This window comes from Zonotrichia leucophrys, chromosome Z (genome assembly GCF_028769735.1).
Source record: "Zonotrichia leucophrys gambelii isolate GWCS_2022_RI chromosome Z, RI_Zleu_2.0, whole genome shotgun sequence".
In the NCBI taxonomy this organism is placed as follows: Eukaryota; Metazoa; Chordata; class Aves; order Passeriformes; family Passerellidae; genus Zonotrichia; species Zonotrichia leucophrys.
In genome coordinates, this window is record NC_088200.1 from 8,931,059 (window position 1) to 8,956,258 (window position 25,200).

The 25,200-nt window shown below is 52.5% G+C and overlaps 1 protein-coding gene across 5 annotated transcripts in view; it reads right to left on the bottom strand.

Moving 5' to 3' along the window:
* ATOSB (atos homolog B) overlaps positions 1 to 21,185 on the bottom strand; it is a 39,318-nt gene extending 18,133 nt beyond the window's left edge. For 2 of the 5 annotated variants that reach the window (XM_064735323.1, XM_064735322.1), the window contains exons 1-2: positions 21,056 to 21,078; positions 15,658 to 15,754 (exon numbers count right to left, since the gene is read on the bottom strand). The gene's annotated coding sequence lies outside the window, so the exon portion shown is untranslated. Of the gene's footprint in view, positions 1 to 15,657; positions 15,755 to 20,003; positions 20,110 to 21,055 lie in introns of those variants that run through there. The other 3 variants (XM_064735321.1, XM_064735324.1, XM_064735325.1) reach the window with 3 other exon arrangements.
* Positions 21,186 to 25,200: the final 4,015 nt, after the last annotated feature.

A 25,200-nucleotide genomic window follows, 5' to 3' on the forward strand; every position in this document is an offset into this window, starting at 1 on the left:
TGGAGGCCAGAATCCTCATGAGTCTTCCAAAAACACCAGCACCCCCCTATGTGGAGAGCCTGGTTCAAGCATGGCTTAAAGAAAGAGGCCATGAAGGTATTCAGCTAAGGGAAAAATAAAAGGCCACTGTAAAGCAGCAGTTCCCAGGCTTGATTCTGTAAATAATTAAGGTTCTCAGCCACCTTTTATATGAACAACAAGATTCTCAGACCGTTTTCTCAAAAACAGACAAATATTCTGTCCTTGGCTGCTCTGGGAACAGATGGCCATTCTGAGAACAGATATAAAGGTTTTGAGAACTTTTCATATCATGATGAGAACACTGATCTTAGTTTCAATAAACAAACTTCAGGTATTGTAAACAAAAGGAGGAGCTGAAGTTTTCTCTACAGCCTATCGAGAGCTCAGGTTTTGCAATATGCATGAAGTGAATTAACACTGTCATAAAAGGTGCCTGGTTTGATCAATAAATCGGAGTCGATGCTCATCAATTGGATGGTCGTCTTCCTTCACTTCAATACCCCTACACATCACAGCTCTGTGCTTCCAGCAGAGCAAGGAGGATGCTTTGCATCCTGTGCTTCACTGCCCACTGGCTTCTTGTGCTCATGTGGGAAGGAAATAATGCAGACTTAGAGAGAGATGGGTGCTCCAGCTAAGAGAAGCAGGGACAAGTGAATGAGCTGAGGATGAGGCAGTGCCTCCATCTCCCATCACTGCTAATACCACACAGATGAGTCCAAGTGAGAAGAGGACAGACAGAACAAGACCCTGAGCCCTCCGCGTACCTCCAAGCTGGTCAATCCAATAGTCCATGAGCTATGACATTGCCAAGCAACCTGAGAACTGCAGAACTGAGAAACAACAGTGGGGAGAGACCTCAGAGAGTTTGGGTCCAATCGTGTTAACAGCAGGGCCAAGTTCAAGCAAACTGCTTGGGGTTTGCCCATGCCAGGGGCTGAAAGTCACCAAGTGTGGAAACTGCCTCCCTTCTCTGGGCCCTACTACAGAGCCAACTCCCTTGCAGGGAAATATTTTTCCTAATATCTAATTAGAATTTCCCTGGTGTGAAACTGCTTCTCATCCTGCCCCTGGGCACTTCCCAAGAGAGCCAAGCTGCAAACCCACAGCTTGCAGCAGCAGGAAGAGTTCCCTTCACTGCCTGCCCTCCCCCAGGCTGCACAAGCCCACCACTCTCAGCCTCTGCCCACTGCAGCACACAAGAAGCCAGAGCTCCAGCTGATTTTTGCAGAGTGCTGGAGCCTGCTGGGCTCCATCCTGCTCAGCCAAGCGTGCCACCAGGGAGGGTGGGAGGTACCTGCACTTGCCTACCTTGGGGATGGTGAGAAAAGAGACTCATCTCTGCCTGAGATCAGCAGAAGCTGCTTGTGTTCAAGTACCTGATCCTTGCTCTGGTTGGTAGCAATACCAGTGCCTGCTGCAACACACTTACATTATTCCAAGACCGAATTCCCAAGTACCAGCTCCAAGAAGTTTGGTCCCAGACACAGAGAGCTTTGGTTGTGCTGTTGTAGCACTGATACCAAGGCTGCCTTCACCATGCCCATGAGGGACCTGTCGGCAGGAGTGATGAGCAGGACAATTAGGAGGCCAACTCAGCAGAGACCAGCTGTGCTAGATGGAAACCCAGCAGTCCAGAGCAGGTCCCTTGATAAGATAAGCAGCCATCTGCAGACCTGGCAATACCCTCAAGGGTCTGCAGCAGAGCCCAGGCCACACAGTGGGTTTTGGAGCCAACAACCACCCATGTCCACAAATCTCCAGTGTATTATCTGCCTTCCAGCCCTTCCTCCATGCTGTCTTCACTCAATCCAGAGCTATTTGTTTATCATTCTCTGCCCCAACAAGTATCATTCATTTTGCCATACTGCATCTGCTCTCTCAGATCTGATTTGGTGGGCAGGATCTGACCAGTACCAAGACGTACTCAGCTTGCCTAGGGCTGGCTGGACACCCCATTGCCTGCATGAGGATGAAGATTCACTGGAGGCAGGCATACCTGGTGCCTGCACTCCCTTGCAGTGCTCCTCTTTGGGAAAGACTCAGCACCAAAGATGCCCCAAGCCTTTCCAGGACAGCAATGTACCCACAGCTGGAGTTCAGCATGTAGCTAAGATCCTGGCCTGCTCCCAAGGCACAGGCATTGCCTTTGCTTGCTAAGCCCTGTGGCTTTCCCAGCTCTCCTCTGGCAAGCTCAGCCCATCTCCCAGGCACTCAGCATGAGCTGCCATACCCTTGGGCTCCCTTAAAGCCCTGTCCTGCACAAGCACCTGCCTTCTGCTTCCCACTGACTCATTCCCCTGTGATTCACCCCCTCCTGACTAACCCATCTCTGTCACAGCCCCATGCACGAAGGGAATGTGTGTGTGTGTGTGTGTGTGTGTGTATATGCAAAATGGGCAATTTTGGACACACACACAGACTCTGCAAGGCAGTAAACTGGTCAAGGAGCCTGGCCTGGCCATGCCAGAACCCTCACCCCCACAGCACCCAAGAGAGGCAGGGGTGACACCACTGGCTCAAGTCCATTGTGGGGAGAAGGGGCAGAGGCAGGCTGGGAGTGCTGCCAAGATAAGGAGCAATGCTAGGGGAGGCCTTCCTCCAGGCTCTGAGGCTGCCTTCCAGGCAAACCTATTCCCTTTATCAGCCCAACCCTGCTGGCTGTGGGAGGGTTACCCAGCACTGCCACAGCTCAGATCCACAGGCAAGATGTCTGCCAGCTAAGCTGCCTTTGGGTACACCCAAACATGCTCCTCCAGGCTGTGCCTCTTCCTGGTTTTACTCTCCAAGGTAGCCAGATTCCTGGGAGACATAAAATTATTTCTTCTAAGCATGGCTACAGTCAGCTGTGCTAATGCTGCTGTGCACGCAGGGCCCAGCAGGCTTGGCCAGTTCCTGAGTGTGGGCAGTGCAAGTCACGCACATGGTCTGGGTACACACAGATCCTCTGCAGGCTGCTGCTCAATTGGCAATTCCCTGATGCTTGGGGCTGAGGCTCAAGCAGGCTTTGCCCCACATCCTTTCCCCTCCCTCTTTTCCACATCCTGCCCTGTTCCTGAGCCACACACACTGCTTCTACCTGCTAAGCCCTTCCAAGGGCTGTCCACATAACCTCAGTCTCCTCAGAGGGACCAGAGCAGACAGAGGTGACAAGAGGAAGATGGCACTGTGCAGCTGTGCCAAGCCCAGTGAGAGCTGTGGCACACCCAGGGGCTCTGCACCTCCATCTGTGTCTGAGCACAGGAGAGCTGTGCTGTGAGCTTGAGATGCTGCTCCATGCAGCACAGCCGGTCACAGACCTGCACCCCTGCCTGTCGGAGCTAGAGGATCCATCACCTATCGGCTACAACAGAAAATTACTGGCATCACACAGCCTCTTCTCTCACTCTTTCCTCTCCACATCACATGGGTCACAGTCATGCACAGACAAGGGACTCTGGTCCTTCCTCCCAGGATCCCTTGGCCATCTGTAGCATTTTGCCTGCAGCTACACACAGGATACTTGGGGCAAGGTATACTGCAAAAGAACAAGTCAATCAAGCATTATGTCTTCAACAGGTTCATGAAGCCCCAGCTTAGATAGAAAGCCCTGACACCCAGGAGTTAAGGCCAAAGTAAATTATATTTTGGCCAGGGAGCCAGGGACAACACTTTGGGCTGGAATGTCACATATTAATAGGCACAAAGAATGATTTTCTGCCAAAGCTCAGGATTGTATGCCAGAACTGCTGCTTCTCCCTGGACTTCTAAATTTTTGATCCTCACTATGTATACACAGAGCCTCTTTTCTCAGGACAACAAAATACAAGTTTTTGCCCCATGGCATCCTTATGGGCTCCAGCAGCTTCCTCTGCACAGCACCCCTTCTCTCATCAGGATGCTGCAGTACTTCAGGTCCCTTCTAGGGAAGCAGGAGGAAGATCCATAGTGCTCAGCACATGTCAGCAGAGCCAACACCATGGCCACAGTGTCACTGAGGCCACAGCAACTGGGCAAGCTCCTGAACTGAACTCAGCAGCCACCAGCAGGATGGACCTGGCAATTTAAATGCACATGCTTAAATCAGCCTACCACCACTGAAAAGGTGGGCTTGTCTACAAACTCTGGGAGCCCCTGAGAGAGCAGTAACAAACCTGTGGGAGCTCTTGGGCATGGTCAGCTCCCTAACATGGTCCCCAAGCACAGAGGAAGCTGAGGGACTGCCCTACATCCAGTTAAGCAGCTGGGGACTGATCCAATTTGAGCCAGACTGACTGACTTTTGAGCCAGACTTTCCTGCCACACCCTTCTTTGTGACTAACAGAGGGATAACATCCCATCTGCAACACTCCTCTCCAGCTGGGATGGGAGAAGGAGCAGAGCAGAGGCAGCCAAGCTCTTCTTGATTCTGACATCTTTCCCACACCAAGGGGAACTCTTGCAAGTGCCTCATGTTCCCCTTCTGCTGTCCAGGTGGCTGAAGAGAGTGGCAGAGTGTTCACCTTAAATACAGTGAGAAGACTCTGCTGTCTTCAAACAGCGCATTCCAGGTCAGCAACCTGGAACTACCAGCAGAGAGGAGCTCAGTTATCCACCTTATGTTTGTTTTTGGCAAGCTTCTGTAGCACAGGTGATGCCAAAGGACAGGGTGAGAAGAGAGGATTTGGAGCAACAATAGGTGAAGGAATTCAAGCCTTCTCAAAGACAATCCAAAGCAGCAAGACATCCATGAACTTGATGCATCTGCTGAAACAGTTCCTGGTTAATGAGATAGACAACACAGAGAATGACCCCAATAATAGGCTGGTTACCAAGCTGAGCAGATGTTTGGGTTTCTGACAGCACCAAAACAAGTCCTCCTTCTCGTGCAGCTCTGTGCTCCCACAGTCTTGCCCTTCTAGTGCTTGAAAAAGTAGAGAATCCTCTGGGCTGCTAACTTAGGTGGTGGCTGCAGAGACCCTCATTGGATACTAACTGGGATCAGCTTTCATCTCCCAGACAGAGCCTAAACAGTCCTTGCTCTAAAAGATCACATCTGAGGTCAGCTGATCCAACATAAAGATCAGAAATGGAATTACTTTAAATAAAATCAGATGGGGGAGCACACCTGTGCCAACGGATGGACCTGAATGGCCAAATGCCTGATAAGCTGGTACTTAAAACCTGAAAGTTTTAAGGACTAGACCACTAAACCACATTTTTCTGTATGTCTTAGATGGACTAGCTGGATGGCTCATCCCATCTAAAGCTCAAGATGGAAACTACCCGTGTCCTCAAGATGGAAACTACCTGTGTCCTCTCTTCATCTTGCTGCAGGAAGGGAAGCAGACATTTCTGCCATCCTTCTTTTCCCTATCTCCTTTTGCTGGACCCTCTGCTGCTGTGCCCCATGGGACATCCTGAGCAGACAACATTAAGAAGAAGGGCTTGGAAACCAGCTAGAATTGGGCTTTCCTCCTCAGCTCCACATGAAAAATCCAGGTCTAGTTCAGGTGGTAAGAAGCTTCCTCTTCTGTTGAGGCAAAATGTCCCTGTAGGCACCAGAGTCGCTCCTCTTCCTCATTTTGGAAAGATCCTCCCTTACAGGCACTGCCTTTTACCCTCTGTTGCCTTCACCAGCTCTGAGCAGGCTGGAGAGGCCTGCCCAAGTTCTGGATACAGCAAAGGTGCTGCTTATTCAGGTGTCATGTGTGGGGCAGCTGTAAATGCAATAAGGGGGAGGGAAGGAGGTGGAGCAAACCAAACCACCCAAAAATTTCAGGGAGAAGGTACCCAGCCTTGTGTTCAGACATTATTTACCCCAGGATACAGTTCCAGTTTTCACCTGGTCTTAAAGCTCTCCACTAAGTTGCTCTCACTCACTTTCACAATTTCTTTTCTCTCTGCCCCACTTCCAGCAGGGAGCTCAAAGGCTGCTGCCTCCCAGCAAAAGGGTCTCCATGACCTTTGTAATTCAACACACTGGGAAAGGCTCAATCAATTCCCTCTATTCCTAGGCCAGCACAGACCTTAAAAGCCCTCTTTGTTCCTGTTACAAACCCTATCCCACAACCATGGCTTAACCCTTAGAGCACTGCCTCAAATGAAGAGAGTTTCACAGAAGCAAGGTGGATTGCAGCATCCAGGGGAAGCTGGACCTACCCTCCACTTACAAAAGAGCTGTACTGAAAATCTGCTGGTGGCTCGAAGGAAGCACCAGATACACACAACAGGGTGGGAGGGATGCCTCTGGCCATGCTCATCATCATTACAAACTACTGTGCTTCACACTGCTGCAACAACACAGGCAGGTTTTGGGCTTACACTTCTTTATAGTCACATGGTTTTGCTCTGCCTGCCCTCAGTTCAGCAGATTTACTACAAAACATGCACCACGCATGCAGATTTGGGGTTACACAGAGAAATAGGGATGAGGAAGAAACAGCTGGGATTGGGCACCTCCATTGTCAGTCTTCCAAGGACTCCTCTGTCCCCAGGTAGAGCCACTGCTCCATGACCAGGAGCAAATCAGAGCCAGCAAGGGATGCCAGACTGTTACTACACAGCCTGCACGCAGATTCTTGCCTTGTCTGAGACAAGCTCAGACCCACATCCAGACCAGCAGCCCAAAGTCACAAGCTAGGGAAGCAGTACTATGGGACTGTGCATAATTATACACCCTGGACATAGGAATGCAGAGGACATGGAAGGTACAGCCACGTCTCACTTCCTAGCACAATCCCTGGCACAGGAAAAGGCAGGATGGAGCAAGGGCTGCCAAAATTGCCAGCTCCGCAGCTGGAACAGAGTTCCCAAGCACATCCTGAAACACCAGTTCCATGGCAGACAGAACCAGCTTGTACCACTGCACCCCAAAATACCACCCCAGCAGACAGGATGGGGTAGGGCCACCTTGCAGCACCCTAAAATGCCATTTCCTCTCAGCTGCTGTAACTTCCCCTCTGCCCCTTTCTGGTCCTGCTCCACCCCCTTCCTTCTCCCCAGGCTTCAGGGAAACTGAGTCACAGCATGCTGACCCTGCCCTGAGGAAGGAGATGGGTGGGCAGCCCCCAGCCCCTGGCACAGCGTGGGGAGTGGAGCAAGAGTGGTACCAAGACCTCTGAGAACCCCAGTGATGGGGAGGGATTAAAAAGTACCCACATATTCTACATCAAGCAGTTTTCCCAATTGTCAATCTCCTCTGTTCGCACCTCTCCTAAAGCAGGAGTTGGCCCCAATCTGCTGCTGGCCATACACACTGCACCCAGCTCTCTGGGCTACACAACCTGACCCATGTGCTCTCTGTCCCCTCAGAGGGGACCAGCATATGCAGTAACTTAGCATAGCCCAGAAAATAAAAAGAAAAAAAAAAAGAAAGAAAAAAAAGAGACCCAGATATAGTGTTATAAATCAGAAGAGTGCTGTAGGTCTCAAAAGGCTGGTAGGGCACTAGATACTTCATTGAGAACAAGTAATGGCATTCTCTACCTTAAAAGATTCATGTGTTTGAGTAAAGACTTGATACTCTGGTCCAGCTCTAGGAGTTGGTAGGCTTCCAGGTACTGACCTCAGGCTCTCTGTTTTTATCACACACCTACAGAAACCCTTTTGAGGGCCTGCTAACCAGTAAAGCTTCCCAGGACCAGGTCTACAGCAGTGTACACCCACAGCAGACCCTTTGAAATACCTGACTGGTGCAATAACAAAGCACCACTTATCTATCTGCCTGGGAGACAGATTAGTTAAAGATTTGTTAATTCAGGCTCTGGGTCAGATATATCACGAATGTTATTAAAGTTATGGTTTCTTGAGTATGTTTCTCAAGACTGCAGTGAGGTCAAGAGCCCAATATTGCCCAGTTCAGCTGGGACAAAGAACGGGAAAACTGAACTCAAACTGCAAAAAATGCACAGCTATTACACACTGCTCATCTGTAAGTCTCCTGGCATCTTTTCTCAGGCTCCTGTCTTCTTGATTGCCTTGCTCCACCTTCCTGGGGACTCTCTGAAAACTGACCCTTTCACCCCTCCCTGGGGAAGTGGGTTAAGGTGGTATTTGCTGTTATTGTCATGCAAAGCATAACATTATTGCAATACCCTTGCCTAGCTCTATCTCCCAGGACAACATAATACTAGATGAAATTCATTATCCCCTATCACTTTATGGTACTATCTTTTAATTTCTCTGTTAACACACATCAGAGACGTATCGAGTTTCAGGCCAGCTCACTCCAAAGGAAATTCTCTTTTGCCTTACAGGGATTTACAAAAATGATTCCTCTTCAGTACCAAAAAAAACCCCAAACCACCATCAAAAAGTAATTAAAAAACCCCAACCCACAAAACAAAACAAAAAAAAAAAAAGAAAAAAAAAAGAAAAAAAAAAGAAAACCTACACTCCAAAAATAGCACTTGAAGGTTCACTTAAGGACAGAATTTGCCTTTTCTCTCCAGACCACCACTTTGGTCAGACCTTTCCCAGGCTCTGGAGGGCAGCATTCTCACTGCTGCTCAAACAGCTTCATCAGCAATGTTTGGAGTCCTGTAGCGAGGAAGCTTTTAGAGTCACATGCCTGTTCCTTCCCAAAAGTGCCCAGTACACCAACACAGGAATTTCCTGGTAAACTGTTCCTCCTTGCTTCCAGCCTCTGCTACAAGGGTGGCCTCTGATAGCAGCCTTCCTCCGGAAACATCACTGCCTTTTGCTCAGTTACTCCAACACTGTCATATTGTGGGGAAACAGAATTAAACAGCTGAAAACTGTAATAAATCATTCCTACTGAGCTGCCAGGGAAATTGCTGCACAGAAGAAAGAGAAGAGCTGTAAGTCTGTTTCCTCAACAAATCTAAGCCACAAAACAGCCTTTGGTTACAAGGAACAGGCACAGCAGCAAGAGGAGCACTTTCAGGGTGGCAGATTAATGCCACCAGTTTTTCTGTTCTCTCTCTCCATATTTATTACATGGCCAGAACAGATCATTGCAAATACCTTAAGATCCCAGACTGTCAGCCTAGGAAAGAGGCTGGCCGACCCAGATGAAAAGCCTGAGAATATTCTAGTTCCTCAAAAACAGCTTATATTTTTAGCTTTTGCTGCTGTTAAAAGACGAATTGAAAACAAAGCTCAGACTCCCTACTTGATGCCATAACTGCTTTATTTTGCTGGCAGCCACAGCAGAGAGGATCTTGAGAATTACGCCCTTTGTCCACTGCTGGCCCAGCTATGCTAATCTCATCAGCAATGCAAACGCTGGTATAGAAAGGGCTGAGTGGCAGTGCTGGCCTGACAGCTCCAGCAGCGCTGACTGGCAATAAGCAAACCCTGGTACATGGCATCCAGGCATTTTCTCCCAGCCTGAGTGGAGCTAAGGGTTGGCTCTTGCAAGCCATTCTTCATGCATCTTCCAGAAAATCTGTGCAGCACAGCTGGACACACAGCCACCCTCTCATAATTTAGGGAATGCAGGCAGAAACACCCACAGGGTCGAAATTTCCACTTGATCTCACTGATCTACCACCTCTCTGCTGAAATCCCCACTCTTCCCACAGCAGCAGGATGCAGGTTGGTCCTGATGTCCCACAAGGCACTATCAAATTTTTCACAGTGACACTGCTCAGGATGGTGTCCCCACCTGATTACCAGTAGGCAGGCATATCCTGGACTTGCCTCAGGCAATGGCAGAGGCAAAGCAAAGCAGCATGTAACCCACACAGTACTTTCCCAGCTTCAACCCCATGGCTCAGCCAGGAGGAAATCTCTCTTGGCTGCTTCTCCCTAAATGTTTATTCCAGCACTGCTTATCTTAACTTCTCCCCAAACTGGCAGCTGAGTATATGACCCCACTACCTTTGGGCTTTTTTGGTACTTTGTGCTTCAAACCGTGTAGTATGAAGAGGTAAGACAGAAAAAGGGGGGCAGCACTTCAGTGATGACATGGCTGTAACTCATGGGGTCACAGTGCCCAAGAGATTGAGCCCTGGGCAGCGATCTTGGCAGGCAAGGTGTTTACAAATGATAAAAGAGAAAACATCCTCTGGCCTAGAAAATGGCAATTCCCACCCCAACACACAGACATATGACACCAGACCTCTCATCTGCTCGGCTCTGCATCACTCCATGATATTCCATAGCACATCTTGGGGCCTTGGTCCAGAGGAAAGATGAGACACCACTGGCTGTGAAAGTGGGGTTAATGGGAACTACAGTGTGACCCAATGAACTTTTACCATGCTCTGCCACCACCGGCACCCATAATATCATGTAACACCAACTCTCACACCAGGTGCTGAAGGTCACATACATGGAAAGCAGTGCTCAAGCTGCTGACCCAAAACTGCCTTCAGTGTCAGGTACTACAGTCCCAGATTCTTCCATAGGAAGGAAGCTCCGGCCTTCAGTACAGAGGCAAGCTGCTCTCCTCTGAAAGCAGAAGGAACCTGTTGGCAGTGAGAGGGAGGAAACAGACTGCTGTCCACCATGGGAAGCTTTCCCAGAGACTCCATGTTCCAGGTTCCACCTCCTTGTTTGCTCTCCCTTGGGAACACCAGGGTCTGGAGTCCAGGGAATATTGTGCAAACAAGTCTAGACGGTTCAGGAGTTTTAAGATGACTGAAACTGCAGAACTGGAGAGGAATGGGCAGTCCATGCAAATCTTACAGTAACCCTACATCACAGAAGGACACTAGGGCAGACTGGAAAGGGTGAAATGGTTTTCAGGGGCAATACATGAGGCCTTGTACCCTGGAAAGGAGGGGTCACAGCTCAGGCAAGGATTATGACATTTGTGCATACAGGGCTATTTGAGTAGCTCACAGGCATCCTTTCCCATCCATTTTTGACTGAACACCCTGGTCCCAGACAGACTCTGGCCACAGGCACCAGAGCAGTGTGTGCCACCCCATGGCAAGCCCACACAACCAGCCTCCGTACATCTCCAAGGGCATTGTTTCCCTCTCACTCTGGGCTGGGCACAGAGCTGTGGGCAGGGTGCTGTAGCTCACTGCCAGCAGTGACCTTTGAGAGGTGTAATGAGAGAGGTTTACAGCTCACACAGCCATCCATGTTGACAGGAGCAAGCTGTGCTTGCCGCCAGCAGGTCCTTTTCCCTGGCTTACATCCAGGCCTTTAGGCATATCATGGATGACAGGTCAGGCCTCAGTCACACTCACATTATGGCCAGGCTGGAAATGGCTTCCTGAGCCATTCCCTCTGCTAGTGAGCGCATGATTGCCCCTTCACCAACAAGAGCCTGCTCTCTCAACAGTACCTGGTAAGGGGTCTACCCAAAGGCAGCTTCAAAAATGTTTAACTTTCTTTTGTCTGCCCCAGAGGACAGTCTCAGACCATGTCAGAGGGGTCACAAGAGTGTCTGCTCTCCCTGAGTACAGATACCCTGGAGCAAGGCAAACTGGCTGTGCAAGGTGGACACAACAGCACAGCACAGGGCCAGGCATCCTGGGAAGGTGCAGTCATGGCTGGAGCCACTTATGTTGATTAACTGAGGATAAGCAAGGGCAGCAGAATTACTTGCTTTCTACCATGGTACAGTGAGAGGGATCAAGAGACTGGTTTGTTCCTGGCTGGGCCTGCTCTGCAGCTCAGGGCTTCAAACAAACAGGTCTAAGTGGGAGCTGTCTGCCCACACCCCAGCAAGGGGCGAAAGAGGGGAGAAGATGGACAAAACACCCCTGACCACTCACCCCAAGGCTGCTGCCAGAGGAGAACAGCTCTAGATGCCAAATTATCAGGCAGGAGTCCAGGGGTGCCAAGCCCATGGCACAGCTGGGACTGGGCTGCACTGAGGGCTGTGGCACCTTCCACATTTGCCTGACTGCTTTCCTGCCTTATCAGTGACACTGCCAGTGGCAAGTCACCATAGCAATACCCTCCAGCATGCTCCCCTGTTTCTGTTCCTTCTTGCTTGTCCTCTCCCCACTGCCCCACACATGAAACACCCAAAAGCCTTAATATACTCCTAAAAGGCAAGCACCTTCACCAAGGAAGGAAAGGGGGTACATGTGGAAGCCCAGTCCCACAAGCCCTCATCACTGCCCACCTCAGGGGCAAGGACCCTACTCCAGATTCAGGTGCATTGCACCCCACCTTGTCTATTCTCAAGGCAAGGCACAGGAGAGCCACGCTGACAGATTTGTGGAATTGAGGCCTTTTTAACTGCATCTCCTTCGTGCTGTGGCAGGCAGGGGTGCTTCAACATCCTCACCTGTCCCACAGGGCCTGCTCCATGGGGGTGTCATGCAGCTCCTCTCCAGTCCAGCCCAACACAGCTGCCTGCAGGTCAGAAAGCTCCAGGAGCTCTTTCTACACTGCAGTAGCACCAGGTCTAATGGAAATGGGGGTCTCAGACTCTTCTTGCTGCATCCTGGCAGGTATCTCCCAAGCCTCCGCTCTCCAGTTCCAGTTTCCACTTCAGGGAGGTCTGTACTGCTGCATCCAACCTCACTGTGGCTTGAATCAGAGACAGGATCCTGCTTTGTTTCGTGCCTTAAAAACTCTCCCCTACCATTGCTACATGCCACTAAACAGTTACCCAGCCTGGATGGTAAGCAGAGCTCTCCTCCCTTTCACCTCTCGCACACAGGCACAAGACAAAGACAAAGGACTCTCTTGAACCACACTCAGGAGTGATATCTGTCAATATCTTTCACCATGTAAATTCAACAACTTAGCAGACAAGCAAAAAAAATAAAACAAACCCAAACTTCTAAAAGCTCTGCTTCTCTCTCTGTTCTGCCCTTTCCCACAACCAGTTACATCACTTGAGGGTTATAGCCGAAGCAAGCAAAACCTCGGTCCTGATCCAGGATGAGTCATGGAGCTCCGGAGGCCGTGCAACTTCCTCCTGATACCATCAACCATGCCTTACACAGCTAAAAATAAAGATGGGCCAAAACTGCAGAGCCACATATTGCCTCAACATGAAACTCAGCAATGCTCAGCACTGCTGAAAAATTACCTGAGCAGGTAGAAACCAAAAAGTGCAAGGAAGCCAAAAGTCTTGGGTGTACCAAGAAGGGAGAGTGCAGGAGGCCCCACCCTGTGCCACGCTGGAGGATGGTGGTGGCAGATGGCAAGCAGCCATCCAACCATGCAGAGATGGCCAGAACCAGGATCCCATCTCACTCAGCTGTGGGCTTTGGAGTATTTCCACACCTAGAGGTTGTGTGGAAGATTGTTTTCAGCAATGTAAGTTCCCATCTGAGACAACAGGAATCAACTGCTGCAAAAAGAAGGATGCACATTTCTGGCAGGAAAACATTGGGAAGCTGCAGACTGCTTCCCACCAGGCAACACATGGGCATCTGCAAAGCAAGGTCCAAGGGATGTTCAGAGCTAAAGGTCAGAAAAAGGAGTCACAGATACAGCTGAGATGGGTTAGATGTCGAGGTAAGTGAGGAATTCAGAGTTCTTCCTAATCCCTGGAACACTGTGCACAAGCAAAATCTTCACACATGAGGATACGTGATTCTCACACAGATCTTAGCAGGAAGCCGTAGGATTGCACACAAATAAAAGCTCAGAGGGACACCAGCAATGTTCAGAAACCTAAAATAGCCTCAGCAGATGATCCGCTGCTCCATTCTTGGGAGCAGCAAGAACTGAACAAGGATCCAGCTGTCCCAACAGTCCCATGAACGGGATCTTTGAATGCCCAACCTATTTTCAACAGAGATGGTTGGGCAAATAGGGGATTCCTTGCATAACTCCAGTGCCAATATCCACAAGGAACCCAGAGCTCCAGTTCTGAAGGAGGAAGCAGCATTTTCTTGTGGTTTTCAGTGGAAAGATGATCTAGTGCTACATCAGCTGGTCAGACTCTGGGGCAAAGGCAGCCTACACACACCAAGAGAAGGCTGGAGGATGTTAGGCTGACTGCTCTCTGTTGAAGAGATAAACTCCACTTTGCCCAGCAGTTAGGTATCCCAGCACAGGGTTCTATCCCATTCCCAAGAGAGGCACTGCAATTCTGTCCACGGATCTGCAAGTTGTGTCAGTTTCCAGACTACCACCAGCTGTACTAAATAGAACCAAAACTGGTAATTCAGCCCAAATATAAACTCACTGATATCACCTGGGTAAGGTGATATATGAACCAGAGAACAGCTTCATGCTGTGGCCAAGCAACAGGAAAAGCTGCTGCTTTACACATAAATGGGAGATTTGCTGTCCATTAAGATATTAAGCTAACAGGCTATCAAGGAGGGTGGGAGAAAACTGGATCCAATACTATGCCAGAGGGGTGTGAGGCACTGGCAGGGGAGGCTCAGAGAAGCTGTGGATGTCCCATTTCTGGCAGAGTTCAAGGACAGGTTGGATGAGGCCCTAAGCAACCTGGTCTCATGTATGGCTCCCCTGGCCCATGGCAGGAGGGTAGGGATGTGATCTTTATGGTCCCTTCCAAACCAAGCCTTTCTATGATTCTGTGGTGTGCTCTGAGAGCATGCTGTGAACTTAGCTGACTGGAATCTACAAGCAGCTCCAGCAAAACTGAGAGAAAACCTTTTCTCTGGTCTTTGTCATGCCTCTCATCACTAAGAGAGATATAAAATCCCACCGTGGAACAGGTATTAGTGAATGCCACAGCCCAGCTGGATAAAGGGGCCACTCTGCTCTCACTGCATTGTGTGATTGGTAATCTGCAGCACAGGGCACTGGCATGAACAAAGGACTTCTTCCTTCCTTCCTTTCACCTTCACAGGTAAATCTATCCCTGTCTTACCCTCTGTGGGTACCACTTCAGCATCAGGCTGAAGGATGAGATGGCCTGAAGCCCAGTTTCCAGCTGCCTCTGGATTGCTCCCAGCTTCCCTGGCAGGCACTTAGAGGAAGAGCTGTAGAGCCTGGGCAGCTATGCATCCTAAACTAAATCTTCCTCATATAATCTCTCCTGGCCCACTCACACCTGAGCTCAGGGCTGAGAAAAGGGTTCATCTTGCCCTGCCAGAGGCACAGTCCTGATGAGGGCTCCCTTTCAGGTGAGAGCACACCATGCAGGTGGGGCAAGCACTGCTGGATTCTAGGCAGGCACACAAGCATCCAGGGACAGGGCAGGAAGCCCACAGCCATCTCAGGCTGCTCCAGGCTGGTTGCCTTGGACCAGGTAATATTTCTTGGCAGTGGCAATACAAAAACTGCTGGTCCTCCTAAAATACTTCCTCTGAGCCTCACACATCAAAGCCAAGCTACAAAATCCTGGGAAAATGCAGGAAAAACCCAAATGCTGCTAATAGAGAACATGATTACATCTGCCACAAGCTCTGGGTAAAGTCTCAGGTGGGTTCAGGTGAAGGACAGCAGGGCCTGCAGCTGGGAAATGCTCCCAATTCAATCCTGCTGGCATGCAGAAGGATGAGTGCGGCCAACAGCACAGACTGCAAGTTCCCAAGAACACATCACCCTTGAGCTCCCAACAACAGTGTGCAAGGTTCAACAGTCCTAGCAGCACTGGTTCCACAAATCCAGGTTCCCTTTGCCATGCTGACAGCCAGGTGGGATGCAGGAGCACTCAAAAAACTTTGGCTGTGGGAGAACCTCACCTGGGTGATCTCTACCTTACTGAGCTATCCCTGTGATCCAAGGGGAGAAGAGCACAGAGTTCCCTGTTTCTTCACACAGCCCTGATGAGACAAGGAAAATCAGTGATGTTTGAATGTTGCTAACCTCGGTGTAGGGCTGAAGCAGACAGAAAAGGCAGCTCTCAGCTGTCAGCCCTCGCAGTCTGGCCTTGAGGTTGCTTGTTCTGGCTGTCCTGGGTCACCTGGAAAGACAAGTCCACACGCACAGGTTCAGGTCGAACACTGGGTGGGCAGTAACTGCTCACCCAAGCTAAGTGAGTTAGTGGCCTGTGCACAGAAGCAAGAGACCCCAAACACCCCAGCAGCTCAAAGATCCCAGCACATCTTTTACCAGTGCTGAGGCTGCCCCTCCAGCTGCAGCCCTGACTCCCTCCTGGCTTCCACTACCCCCAGTTCCCTGCACGACTCCAGGTGGGTGCACAGTTGGCCCTCCAGAGAGAGCTGCTAAGGTCACATCCACGATATCCCTGCCCAGATTTCAGTGGGAAATAAAGGCCTTTCTGTGCCTTTGACTTTGTTCTTGTCCACCCACACAGCTGTAGGTTTCTCCAGCACACAGGCTCTGCTGTACTCAAGTGGGTGCGCTGGCATATGGTTTATCTGCAAGAACAGGCGCTTGTGGTCCCCACAGGCCACGTGCGAAGCCACCCCATGGAGACACAGAGCCAGGGCAGGGAGGGACAAACTCCACTGCTGGAGAGACACCCCTCCCAACAACCCAAACAGACCAAGACAAATCCAACACCGAAGCGTTTCCCAGGCTACAGGGAAGGGAGAAAACGACAATTGCTTAATAGAAATCTCCGAGAAGCCTGCCAACACCATCACAAAGATGTTGTTTAAGTCTCCTCCCCAGGCTCCCAGTGCTTTAATTGCAGACCACTGGAGATCACACTTTGTGTGGGCTAGGTCCTCGTGCAGAGCAGGTCCTGAAAATCAGGACGGCATCAGGCTCCCCAGGATCAGGTCTGACCTTCCCCTGGCTGCAGGCATGATGGGCAAAAGCTGCTGTGAGGCAGTCCCTGCTCCCAGCTTGATCCCCGGGCAACCACCCTGCAGCAGCACCAGAGCACAGCCTAGCATGACCAGAACCGCTGTGCTGGGGAGCAGAGCACTGCAGGCAGGCAGGCAGTGCCCCAGAAACAAGCCTTCCCACCGTGGTGCAGGGAGGCAAGGCCACACCACCACACTGGGGCTTCAGCCCTTAAAACTGTCCTGAGGGTACCCAGAAAGTTTGTGCTTAATGACACCTGCACTGGCATCCCACGAGAAGGCCCACCTGGAAATGGTACCAGCTAGGCACAAGGGCTATTGGTCTGGAGAGCTTGTAAGCAGAACAAGCCCCAGTAAAAGCAGCATGTGTAGACATAAATATACATATATAGAAAACCCTCCACCAAGTCCCTCCTCTAGCACACTGTCTTTCAGAGAAGGCTCAAAAGGCGCTAAGCCTGAGCAGTGACAAGAATTGCTTTGGACATGGCTGAAGTACCGCCACCCACATACTGCAGCAGCACAGGAAGCGATGGCAATGTATCTGACAGGGATGGGTTGAAAACACTACCCAGGAAGAATGCAGTTACCCCAAATGGACTCAGGCCAGGAGATCTGGATTACCACCTCAGCTCTTGCATAAAGGGCTTTGCATCTTTGTTCACATCTAACAAGAATCTCAGCGTTGACATCACCCCTGGCCCAGGACATGGATTTGTTTCTAAAAAGCACTTCCAGCTGAATCACTAACTTCCCATTTTGCAGCACACAGAACTCCTTTGAAGGTTTCCCATACAAGTATTGTTATACCATCATGCTGCTTGGCTGGGGGGTTGTCCAGGCCACAGGCAAGTATGACTGCAACTGCACTGGCCAGTCCTGAAAAGGCTCTCTGAAATGCAGAGCATGTGAGCCCAGCTGCTCTTCATTCAGGATTCACAACCAGCTGAAGATGCAGACGGAAACAGGGGGAAAACATGTTAATTGGCAGCTGGGTGTCCACTGGCCAAGCAAGGGAGACTGTGAAAGAGAGGAGCAAAGCCAAAGGGAGGATGAACAGAGACACTTCATTGTCAAAGAAAATAATTTTTAAAGCAGGCCTCAAACTTTGTGAGACCAAGTTCTCTGGAGGTTATATTCACCTGGCTCACTTGATCACAAGCAATTCAACATGAAATAACAAAGAACTGAGCTAGTCAGAAAATAAGCTCCAAGGAGCAGAGGTGCCAGGTACTGCAGACAGAAGCAAGGATCAGAAGCATGGCAACATGGCATTACCAGGACACAGAGACCCACACAGTTCCCTGGAAGAAGGTGGTCCCTGGGAATTATGTGATGTGGAGAGATGCAAGGCAAAAGCCTCTCAGAGAAGACTCTCACAAAGTAACCTGCAACAATCTCACTAAGTAACCTGCAACAAACCATCTGCCAGCATACAAATATCTCCTTTCAGGATTTCTCCCATGCTGCCCTTCACATCTGTCCTGTTTCAAACCCGACTCATTAATTCCTCCAGCTACCAAAGCCTCTGATAATTTGATTACAGCTCCATTGACAGCATGCTGAGGACACCACTTTTCTAACCATATGGCTTCACTTTCTCCTTTCTTGTCTGTGGTCACATACCCATCAACAACAGGTTTTCTTATTCTGCATCAGGAAGTGTCCTGGCCCCCAGGCATGGTGCATTTCCACACAGCACACAATGGTGCGAACCAGATCTAGCAGAGGACAAACATGGGCAGGCCCAGAGCAGTAAGAACACGTAAAGGACTTGGGAAGAGCCAAGAGTCTTTGACTTTGAAGACTCAGATCAATAATCATCCCCTTCAATCACTCTCAGACTCAAAGAGCAAAGTTTGGGTATCTCTGGCCTCTGGTACTCAGCACACTCATGCAGAAATGTGCCAGGGCAAGCAGCCTGTAGCAAACAACAAAGAGGAACACCAGGGGCAAAGATGTGCTCCTCTGCCTTCACAGATCCCTTGAACATAGGGAGGGAACTTCCTCCTCCTGCTCTGCATGCTCAGAGAGAGAAGAGAGCTGAGGGTAGAGAGGGTGAGAAAGCTCAGCACCAGCCAAGTGGGGGTGTAGGGGCTGCGCCTTCATCCAATTTGGAGTGAAAGAGCAGCCCTACCAGTAAAATTTAAATTATCTATAACTCCCTAAAGGCCACTTCTGGAGAGGGCAAACATTAAAAAAAGAGCATGGGGAGCTGCTCTGCACAACTTGCTGCAAAAGCAGGGAAACAAGAGAACTCCTCAGCAAGCTGTGCCTCTGAACAGCAGAGTTCCCACAGTACAGAGTGACCCCACCAGCTTTCAAACTTTCAGTGGGTAAGAAACCTCTCACAAGGGGAACAGAAACAAAGCAGGTGAGGGGCACAGCTGAAACAGCCCCAGCACTGCTTCAGCTGTGGCTGGACCTCGGCCCACAAGCCCAGCTCACCAAGGGCTGTACAGCTGTGGTGACAGCAGGGCTCTGCTGTCCTGACCACGCCAGACTCCATGGAAAGGGACATGTCCAGGCCCCACTGGAATCAGCGGCAACCCCATGTTATGGTTAAATGTTATGGTTAAATGTTATGGGAGCAGGGGCTGGAGGTCAGGCGAGGGCAGGCGTTGACTCCCTGGCAACAAACACTGTGGCAGCAGTGTCCCTCGGAACCAGCCCCGTGCAAACCCTCAGCCCTGCCCGCTGCCCCCAGGGCCCTGCCCCAGCGCAGGAGCTCCGTGCTGGGACAAGCAGAGCCCCCATCAGCGCCCCGCCACTCACGCACGCCGAGACCCGAACCACGGGAATTGCTGCTGGGAAACAAGGCGGTGACCAGGCTTTACAGGATGACTTCATTCTCCCCGTCCTCAACCTAAAGCCCGGCCCTGCCAAAAGTAACTCCAGCACTATCACACTGGGAGTTTTCTTCGGTGTCACCTGCCGGACCTTGTTCACCTCCTCGCACTACCAAGCTTGCCAAGACACTGCGTTGTGTCAGGGTTCAAGCCTGCTACACTCTCCACAATCTCCCAGCTTCCCCTCTTTGCTGATGCCAACAGACAGGACACAGGGAGAGGGCAGGTCTGTAAGCAGATCTATGCTTGTCTGATGTTTTTAAAAAGGCAATGAGTGGAAATTACTTTTAAAATTTAAATTTAGAGCACAGCATTCCTCTACCATACATTTTCCACAGCAGCTGCAAATTCCACACTCCTTCTTTCAAAGAAAAATAATAAAAGGAGTGTGGAAACCCCAGAGGCGTGTGCCCCTCGTACTGATGGATTCACGGGTGGGCTGTGAGCAAGCCCACCTCCCCAGCACCCACCACGCAGCCATTCCTTCTGACTTCCCTAACAGGCCACCTTTCCAAACACGACACCCGGGCTGCAGAGCGCACGCCGCCTGCGCGATTTCTGTATAAAAACCCGCAAAACGCTTGAAAACCTGGCTAGGTCGGCAGCTGCTGATTTCGGGTGGGTGAGTGGCCCCGACGGGCCCTTCCGCCCGCGGCTGGCTGTCACCAGAGGGCGGCGGATGCCGGGGTTCACATCCGCCCCGCCGCCCACCCCGCAGCCCCGCGCCGGGGCCTGCCGAGGGACCCCCGGGGCAGGTGCCGCCCGAGGCGCGCCCCCCGCGCCCCCGGGGTACGGCCCCACCGCCGCGGGCCCTTCCGGGGACGGCCCACCTCGTCCCAGCTGGGCTGGAGCTGATGCCGCGGGAGGAAGAAAAAGAAGAGGAGGAGGAAGAGGAGGAGGCCCCACCGTGCGGGCAGAGCTGCAGACGGGCTGTCCCTGCCCATGTCACAGCGCAGAGGACGTGGCCCTGGTGGGCGAGACCAGGGGCAGCGCAGCCTCCCTAAGCTGCCGGGGAATTGGGAGCCAGGATCGGGGACAGCCCGCAGCAAAGCTTGCGCCTCGTTTCGGTCCCTCCCGCCTGCCCCCACACCTGCCTCTGGCAGAAACAGCCCTCCCGAAGCCTCGGTATCCCCGGGCGCCAACCCCTACCCCCGCCCCAAAGTCTCTCTGCGGTCACGCCGCCGCCTGCCCCCCCGCTCCGGCACCTCCTGCCCCAGCCTCCGCCGGTGCCAGGCCCCTTGCCGGCCTAAGTGCCCCGGCTACAGCTCCCCACCTCGGTCACAGTGCCTCAAACTCACAGACCCCCATCCCGGTCATGATGTCCCCAGCTGAGAAACCCCCATCTTGGTCACGGTGTCCCCCCTCCCCGCTCATAGTCCGCCACTCCGCTTACGGCCTCACCCCTACTACCCGATCACGGCCCCTCCTGGTCGCGCCTCCCCCAGCTCCCGCTCGCCCCTGCGGTCTGGGCCCCCGGTCCCAACGGCCCTCCCGAACCTTCTGGAACCGGGGGATGGCGGCGGAGATGGGGCGCACGAACCCCCTCGCACGCCGAACGGGCGGCCCGTCCCCGCCGCAGCCCAGTCGTGCCCTGTGCCCCGCGCCCCCCGGCCCTGCCCGTCGCGGCCCCGCCGGACCCACCAGCGCCCCCTCCGCCGCTGCCGCCGCGGCCCCGACTGTGCGCGGCTCCTCCGCTCCTTCCGGGTGTCTCTGGGGACACGCCCCCCGCGCCCGCCTCTCGCGCGCTGATTGGTGTTCTGGGCGGGGCAGGGCGCGGGGCGGGGCGAGTCGCCGAGAAGCGTGGCCAATGGGCGTTGAAGCACCGCGCTCAGACCCCGCCTATAGCCCGCCCCCTCCACGTGCGGGAGTGTGATGACAGCGGGGAAGGGGCGGGCCCAGGCGGGGTGGCGTCTCATTGGCCGGCAGCAGCTACGTGGGCGGGGCCTGGGTCGGCGTGGGGCGGGACTGCCGCCCCTGGCCCTGTGGGCTGAGGGGGGACCCCCGGCCCGCGGCGGGGCTGGCACGGCAGGTTCCACCCACGGGCACGGCCCCACGGGCGTGGCATGTCCCACCCAGGACCACGGCATGTCCCACCCACCGGCACGACCCCACGGGCACGGCATGTTCCACCCACGGGCATGGCATGTCCCACCCACAGCCACGGCCCCACGAGAACGGCGAGTCCCACTCCACGGGCACGGCATGGCCCCAGAGGCACTGCATGGCCCCACGGGCACGGCGTGTTCCACCCCTCGGGCACGGCGTGGCCCCACAGGCACGGCGTGTTCCACCCCACGGGCGGCCGTCTCATCCCTAACGCATCCCACCCCACAGGTGCCCCCGGCTCCACGGCGTGTCCCACCGGTGCACACACCCACAGGCACAGCATGTCCCAGCCCCAGAGTCACCCTTTGCCCAGCCCCACGCGTGTGACATGTGCCAGTCTCAGAGAGGGCCCTCCCTGGCCCTGTGGGTATGGCTTCCCCACGCGAGACCCCCGCCGTGTCCCTTGCCTCATGTCCCGAGTGGGGTCACTCTGGTGTTCCCCAGTCCTCAGGTGGTGCCCATGCCCTGCAGGCCCGGTCTGCCATCCTGGGCTGGGAAATAGCAGTGCCAGGCTGTGTCAGAGCCCACCATGGATGCCGGACCCGAGGGGACAGCTGTCCCCCGGGATACTGCTGCTCAGAGACACTGAAACACCCAGCAGCCGTGGGGCTCCTGGGCACTGCCACCCGCCTGTGGGGATGGCAGCAGGACCCACAGCCCCACAGAGAAGCAGCCCACAGCTCATCAGCCTGACCACCAAGGGCCACTCAGGTCAGGGAAGAGATGCCTTGACTTCATTAATTTTGGGTGAAGTTTGGTAAAGATCAGTCCCCCCAACTGACTCACTTCGCTCCTCAGAGAACTGCAGCTGCAACACCACTCTAAAAATAGTGGGGACCAGTATCGTCAAATGATAAATATAACCAAGATCTCGTCTTCTGACAGTGTTAGTGTGAACCTGCAGTGCACTGGCTGCCGAGTCCCAACGGTCCCCTTGCCTTGCTGCTGATCCTGAGGCATTATTTTCGGAAGTGCTGTCATGGATAAAGCTGTGCTGGTGCTGTCTGGGAATAGCCAAGAGCAGGACAGACGGTCCTCTGACAGCCGTGTCCTGCACGTGTCTCTCTGCAGGGAGAAATGGCAGTTCAGTGTCCTATGGACAGCTATGTGGCCATGGAGCAGCTGCCAACACAGAACCTCATCTCCTGCTGGGGCCTCAGATTGCTGCTCCAGGAGATTTCTTGCTAAATAACCCCTGGCTGTCCTCAGGTTCAGCTCACGAGCCACTAAAGGGTATTTAATGTATGGAACATTCTAATTTCTGAGTGTAATGAAAGGAACATGCAATTCTCCAGTGTTCCTAGTGACTTAGTTTCCACTGCCTCCAACTTCATGTGTGCAGTTGCTGGTGTCAGGAAGAGCCCAGGCAGCTCAGTTCCTCCACGTGCCAACTTGTCCTTCACAGTGCAGGTTTCCTACAGACTTCCAGGGCAAAATTTAGCTTTTCTGCCTTTTGACCCTGCATGTCATCTCTGCTGAGCTCGCAAGAAGCTCTGGAGTCCAACCAGGAAGTCAGCAGAGGCCATGGAAACCAGGGATGGGCTGAAAAAGGCTCAGTCCCCATCACACAGCTGCTTCCACAGGCTGTGTTTTCCAGTGTGAACCGGCTGAAATGAGTTCACGGTTAAAAAATAGTTAATGAACCTTTATTGGCCTGAACAGGAACTCAACTGGAACAACTTCAGTCAAAGCTGAACCCACTGTGGAGCTGAATCAAAAAAATTTGCTGGTTCAGCTCCTTGGCTAGGGGGAAATATGGGCTCCTTTGTCCTTGACAAGAATAATACATTTCTGTTTATTGTGTGGGCAGTGAAGGATTAATAATATCCCAAGTTATTTACCTCCTGCTTTTGAGTGCTGAGGGTTTGTGAGCGATGTCCCTGCTGAGCACACTGTCCCTTAGCAACCTCCCCTGATTTTTGAAACATGTTCTCGCTCCAGAAGCAGGATTAAGGAGCAGGACATAAAAGCCCCTTTCAGCAGTCTGATGGGGTGAGGCTGCTCCCATTGCTCTTCCCATGGGGCAGAACCTCCACCATGGCCATTTGCTGGGCACAGTAACACAAGCTGTGGTGGTTTGGAGAGCATCTGGAAAAACTTCCAGAGGCTTGGGAGGTTTAGAGATGAGGCAGACTAACTGCACAAGCTATGCTACTTTTTTGCAGAGGGGCCCACCCTAGGCTTTGCCAGGAGTGGGCTTCATCTATTCCTTACACACCCCAGGGGCTTGAAAAGGGCTTCACAAGGGCTGGTGAAGGCAAACGAGGGGTTTAAGCACATTAGGCATGGCTTTGCACCACAGCTGGCCACTTTCCAGGGACTCGCCTGCCGGGAGGGAGGGCCGGGAGAAGGGTGTTTTCCCAGGAACATGAGGTGTCCCAAGCAGCACATGTAGGAATGACGTCTTTCCGTCTTGAACCCTTCTGCCTGCAGGGCTTCCCTTTGAAGGGTGCCCTGGTGAGGTGACTGAGTGGTGGTGAGTTCATCCCTGGGTTACCTCCTTCCTGGAGCTGCCAGCGCTGCCCCGACCTGCCAGCAGCGGGCTGGGGCTGTTCAGCCTGTTTGCCAGGCTGGCTGCTCCCACCGGAAAGGCTGTCACGTGCCAAGCTCCAGGATGCTGAGCAGCTGACACAAGCAAGGCTCCTGCCCCACTTTTAATTTAATTTAATGGTTTTCATCATGGAAGAGTGACATCCCCATGCACACACTCCTTTTGTTGGTGTGGGCAGGTTTTGCAATTGCAAAAGCGTCTTTGAGAAGTACATGGATCATCTCCCAGTGCTGATGGGGCAGGATGTGCCTCTATAGAGGTGATGCTACCCCTGCATCACCTGTATGCTCCCCGTGCCAGCAGGCTGTGCCATACTATGCACGTCTGGTCCAAGTCCATAGGTAGGTAAAGCAATAAAGGACCCACGTGCAGAAGCAAGCCTGGAAAGACCTGGAGTCCTGCCAGGGAGAGATTGTAGGGAACTTTAAAAGGACCTTGGAGGAAGCTGGTGGAAATCAGCTGTCACGTTGCTTTGGGGCCCCGGCAAGTGGTGCCAGGTTGGGTGGGGTGTGCAGCAGTGGCAGGGCTGGACCAGGCACTGTGTGGTGACTCATGGCCTCATCCCAGCTGTCAGAGGAGCCGGAGAAAGCCGAAAGGACAGATACTAGAAGAGCATTGGGTGTCACTTCCATTCTTAATGATGTGTTGACACAAAAAGTTTGGTTTTTTGTATCTCTTGCAGCCCCAGCCCTAGGCGTGCAGCACAGACTGATCTCCTGCAGTGCCTGCCTCCAAAGGGGTTTCATGCTTCTTGTCCTCCCTGTGTTTTGCAGCTAGAGGAGACAAAGGCCAAAGCCTGTCCCTCTTTCCCTGAGACTGTCACAAGACACAATTTAGTGCCTCATGGTACTGTGTTGGAGCCAGGGAGTGTTCCCGGGGGAGTGTGAACCAGTGCTGCAGGACCTTTCCCCTGCCAGAACCTGTTTCCATGACGTGCTTGGTTTACCTGTTTGACTGAAACGGCTGTAAAACTGAAGATAAAAATCAAACTTGGAGAGTTTCCTGCTGGAGGAGCCTTACTGCTCTCAGGGGTAGAGGTGGCATTCTCTTTTGGCACTGTGGGAATCCCTTCTGGTACAGCTCCAAGCAGAGCTTGGGATCATAACAGAGATGAAGTCACTGCGGTAGA